Here is a 6,000-nt window from a genome sequence, read left to right on the forward strand (position 1 = left end):
TTGACAAACTTGAACCCAATGAAAAGGGCCCTCCAATGAAGAATCATAAATCTTCTATTCTCGAATCTAGGATAGAGATAAATTCAAAGTGATGATTCCATTTCTTTATGTTAGAACTGCTTGACTCTTTCAACTCCTCACAACCCCTTGTCGAGCCCACACACTTGGGAACTCCTTGCTGAGACCCCTCGTAGAGATTCTTCGCACAACAAGACCCCTGCTCCAGTCTCCATCTTATTGTGTGGACCACACTTGTTACACACTACATCCCATCTGAGATGCCATTGTATCTAGACCTACGATGCAAGGCCACTTGCCCCTTGTGCTCCAAACATGAGACAACATGTGGCACCTCAAGATAAGGAAAGACCCCACATATTTAAGCCATTGCTCTGCTTAGAGGCTTGAATGACCCCAGACATCACCACTGTTCCCGCCAAATCAACTACCTTCTTCCTCCCTACTTTCATACCGTCCCGACTAAAACATGTAATGGCTCTCCACCTTCTACGGGGTGAACCATCGTCGACCGCGACAAACTCAACTCTCATGTATGGAAGGTATGAATTATGTGCAGTTTATTTAAGCTTAGAGTGGAATCATTGGCAATGATACTTCAAACATAAAAACTAACAATATCACCAATAACATTAAGACTAAACATTAATAAAGTACTTTAGATATTCAAATATGAATCAGGAAAACAGGCCTTAGTTCAATTGTCTTATGTGTTTATTCAATAAAAATGGTGTTGCCCCATTTTCACTTAGTTTAACCGTACACCAATGTCATTAGAAAATTGAAGTTGCAATACTGTAATAAGAAAAAGAATGAGAAAATTAAAAGTCCATGAAATTATCTTCCCTGTTGAACCTTCATAAGATGATCAGAAACAGCCACCCAACTGCCAAAAAAGTGTCGGAAAAGGATCAATAAAATGTCTAACAAACTAAAACATAAGGGGGGGGGGAATCGAAAAGAAGAATCACTCTTCCAGTATTATTATTATATATACAAAGGTTGGTTTTAAGCACAAAGAGGGAAGGCCATATCATACAAACTAGTAATTCATGCACACAACCAGAAACCGTAGAAAACTAGCAACATTTTTTATTGCCCAGGTAAAGTGGAACAAAACAAAAATGATATCCCAAAGCTTTTATTTAACACGCCTTCAAAGCATGAACACCACAAGCACTAGATTCCTTGTTGAATTGATCTTATAAGTCAGGCGTGCAATGCAGTTAAAATCAAGCCAAAAATTTTCGTTTTCTGTCAAGTATTCGTTTCAAACCTGTGTTCGACACAGATTAAGATCGAGGCATAGGGTACTATGTTCCAAAGATATAAAACAACCCCATGTAACATAGGTTAGCATAAACATCCAATAGAATAAACATTAAAATACCGACAAAAATAAGGGGGTTCACATACCAAAATAGCCTCCATTTCCTCATTGGAAACAGGTCTTCTTTTGGGTTGAAGAGAAGCTTTGCCTCCAACAGTTGCAGGAGCCTTAGAACTGCAGAAGAAAGTTAGATCACCATCACCAGTTTTGCTACCACCTTGAGACTGTATTCCAGAATCTGCAAAAAAAAATCGATTTGTTCTTTTAGTTTATTTTTCATCAAACCCCATTAATTGCATTGCATCTTAAAGCAATGATCAGGAAACAAGGTTTAGAACAAGTTGACTAACGTTTACAGATTCAGCAAAAAAAATAAAATCAACCACCCTTTGTTAAACAATAAGATATAAATACCATAAAAACACATAAAAAAGAAAGAAGAATGAGATTAACAACATTAAGAAATCGACGAAGATGAAACATTCAATGGATCAATGAATAGAGAAGAATACCGGGAGATTTTAGATGTCTTTGGGGGAATTTGATGCGAGGGATTCTCTTCATTGCTTGCGCTACGCCCATCTTCTTCTTTGCAATGAGATTTCTGGAAGAAGTCTGACGGTGATTTTCAATTAAAGAATTCTTTTGCGGTTCCAAAGACTTTCTCGTTTTCTAGAAAAGAAAGCGGCGATGTTTCAGGAAGGGAAAAGAGAGCGAAAATATTAAAATTGATTTCTACTCTCAGTTAAACGACAACGTTTTCAGGGAAGGAAAATATCATAAATCTTTCGCTTTTGGCAGATGACAAGAGACAGAGACACATGGCCAGTTCAAAGCATCCGGTGCCGAAGCAGAATGGCAGATGGTCTATTTAAAGTTTTTATTCGACTTTAAAAATAGAAGGTTTAATATACTATTTGGTACCTGTACTTATTATTATTTTTATAAATGTTGTACTTGTGTTTTTAGCTAATTTGGTGCTTATATTTGTCAAAGGTTTTATATTTGGTACTTATATTTATTAAATCAATGTTAAATTTTATAAATATGATATGAATGGCGCACCACATTGTAATTTGTTGTAATTTAAATAAAATAATTAATTCTATTTAAAATTTATTTATTTATTTCTTTTGGATTATTTAAGAGGAATCATTTTGTGTAGTGTTGGAAAATACAAGTATCAAATGTGTAATGTTTGAAAATAGATACCAAATGGGTTCAAAGAAAAAGCACAGTTACCACATTTGTATAAAGTGACAAATTCAGGTATTAAATGAGTAATAGTTGACAATTATAGGTACTACATTTATAAAAAAGTGAAAAATTCAAGTACCAAAGGGTTTATGAAGCCAAAATCAAACTAGAGAAATATGATAAAATACTATTATGTTAGGGTAAATATGCATATTTTGGTATTTGAACTTGACAATTTAATTTCTGAACTTTTTATTGATTCAATTAAATACCTAAAGTTGGCTTATTGAGTCAAAGATAAAATATTACTAAGTTGGGATATTTATAAATCTGTACCTAAATTTTTATTGGTCCAATTAGGTATCTAATGTTGGTTTATTGGCTTAAATTGATACATGAATTTATCTTATTTCACTTTAGTACTTAAGGATTTTTTTTGGTCTAATTACGTACCAAAACTTTACTTTTTGGTTCAAACCGGCACTTAAGCTTGGCTTATTGGTTTAATTTGGTATTTTAGGGATTTTTTATCCAAATAATTATTACATTTGGAATAAAAAATATATTTTATAAAATTTAAAACTATTTGGATTCATCTAAATTTGTTCCACATGAATGGATTTAGATATGAAATAATTCAATTTAAATAAAGAAGTCAAATTCAAATACTTAATTGGACAAAAAAAATAACGAGTTTAAATCAAATCAATAAGACAAGTTTAAGTACCATTTTAAACTAGTAAGTTATATTTATAATGCCTAATTGGATAAAAAAAAGAAAATAACCCCAGTGACCAAAAATCTCATATAATATACGATTTTAACTAACTTTTTCCGGATTTGCCAAAATGACCAACAAAATCGCAATGCGATCGCTAATTCGCAACGCGATCTCCGGTATCGCAAATCAGTTTTCAGATTCGCAACGCGATTCTGACTATCGCATTGCGATTTTCCAAATTCGCATTGCGATTTGCGAATACGTAAATCGCAATGCGAATACATATTCGCATTGTAATTTTCTTAATTTGCATTGCGATTTACGTATTCGCGTTGCGATTTTCATAATTCGCAATGCGAATACGTAAATCGCAACACGATTAAGTAAATCGCAATGCGAATTAGGAAAATCGCAATGCGAATACGTAAATCGCAATGCGAATCTGACTATCGCAATGCGATTTACATAGCGCCATTCGTATTAACGCGTATTTTTTTTCAAATTCCAAACACGAATTTTTTTCTTAATATATCGGAAACTGAACCGTCCACAGTAATCGTAACTCATAACCTCAAACCTAAAATCACAACACTGAGTCCCATCTCCATCTCTCACTCTCTACGGCGAAATCCGTCCCCATCTCCGAAGATTTCCGTCCCCATCGCCGGCGAAATCCTTCACAACCATTCACGGTCAGAAATCCCTCACAATCATTCAGAAATGGAAAATCAACCTCCGAGGGTTAGTTTTTTTAATTATTTTTATTTTGAAATTTTTGCATTATTTTAGGTTTTTCATATTGAAATTGATGATAAGTTTACTGGTAATTTCAATAATAGATTAACCATTTCACTTAGATTTCTTATTAAATTCATTCGATTGCTGCCAATACTGCTAAACTGTTTAGTATTTAACCCTGTGAAGTTAGTATTTGTCTTTGTTTTGTCTTTTGGTTGAAGTAATGCAGAAGAAGAATAGTTTCGAGAATGAAAATCGCAACGCGGAAATGACTATCGCAACGAGAGAATCGCAACGCGAAATGAAAATCGCAACGAGAGAATCGCAACGCGAAACCAAAATCGCATTGCGATTTTCATTTCGCGTTGCGATTCTCTCGTTGCGATAGTCATTTCGCATTGCGATAGTCATTTCGCGTTGCGATAGTCATTTCCGCGTTGCGATTTTCATTATCTCGTTGCGATTTTCATTTCAACCAAAAGACAAAACAGTGTTGCAAATTTTAGTTTCAAGAATAAACTACTATTTATGTTTATAGTTTTTGGTATATCTTCACAATGTAGTTTTTGGTATATCTAACTTGGTATGTTTATTGTTTTTGTAGAAATTTTTTTCGGCTTCATTGACATTAAGGAATAAAGTTAGCCTAGCCACTACAATTGCTTCGAAGCTTTCACCTGCACAAAGAAAATTGTTTGAGGAAACCTGCTTCGGGCCATGGCTGAGAGTACAGCATCTGGGTGGAGATGCTAATTTGACCTATTTGTGGCTTCAGACCATGACTAGCGATCTACCCGACAGTATACAACGTGGTGAGGAAGAGATATGGTTTCATTTTCCACCGGCATATACTTGTTTTGGGCGGAAGGAGTTCTGCTTAATCACTGGTCTACGATTCGGACACGATGATGTAGGCCGGTACACTCGTCATATCACCCGCCCATCATGGTTATCCAGGGTTTTTCCTGATGAGTCAATAGAGAAGCCGAACTTACACGTCGACGACTTGAAGAAATTGTTTAATAAGAAAGATGGTTTTACTTGGATGAATGACGTCGATGTTGTCCGAGTATGCCTTCTACTACTTTTGTATGCCGGCTTTTTAGGTAGAGAGGCCAGACAACCTATTCCTCAGGAACTAATATTATTGGTAGAGGACCTAAATGCATGGAATCTGTTTCCGTGGGGTTCGTATATATGGAAAGCTACCTGGACTAAGTTGTCGTCTGCCTTTGATGACCGCAAAAGTTTGCGGGGCGATGGGTCAAAATACACTTTGTCAGGCTTTGTTTGGGCCTTTAAGGTAAGAATTTCTATATAATGTTTTCAAAATTATAATTAATTATTTAACAAGTACTAATGTTTGTTATTATATTGTTTGTAGATTTGGATATTCGAGGCTTTCCCCAGCATGCGGACATATGCATTAAAAACCTCAAATGATATTCCTAGGGCTATTTCCTGGAAGAGGAAACGTCTGTTGGATTGGGAAGACTTAATACCATATGCGACAATAAATAATGTAAGTTAACACAAATACTATCATATATAAACAAGTTATTAATAGTAGACGTTTAACTTTGTTTGAGTTTTTATATTTTTAGGAGGCCAACACTCCATTAATGAGACTGACACCCACGGAGGCTGAGCTTGACACTGATTGGTGGTAAGCTAGTCAGCGTTTTCTTGATGGCACGAATGATGAGCAGCCTCTACTTCCTCCACTTCGAGAGCCATTACCTCACCCAGAGCCATCACCTGATCGACCGACTATACACCTCTACAACGAGAGCCATCACTTATCCCGTCACATCATCGAGCCTCTTCTCTACCATCACCTCATGATAGGCGACCGCAAAGATGCCACGACTTCTATCTCCCTGTTCTCCACCTCCACCTCCACGGGATGAGTCAAGGGAGTTACGTGATGAGGTCAATGCTTGCGTGAGGAGATCGGTACTCTACGCGATAACGATGGTGCATGGCGTGTGGATGT

This window comes from Hibiscus syriacus, unplaced genomic scaffold (assembly GCF_006381635.1).
Source record: "Hibiscus syriacus cultivar Baekdansim isolate YM2019G1 unplaced genomic scaffold, ASM638163v2 tig00116996_pilon, whole genome shotgun sequence".
Taxonomy (NCBI): Eukaryota; Viridiplantae; Streptophyta; class Magnoliopsida; order Malvales; family Malvaceae; genus Hibiscus; species Hibiscus syriacus.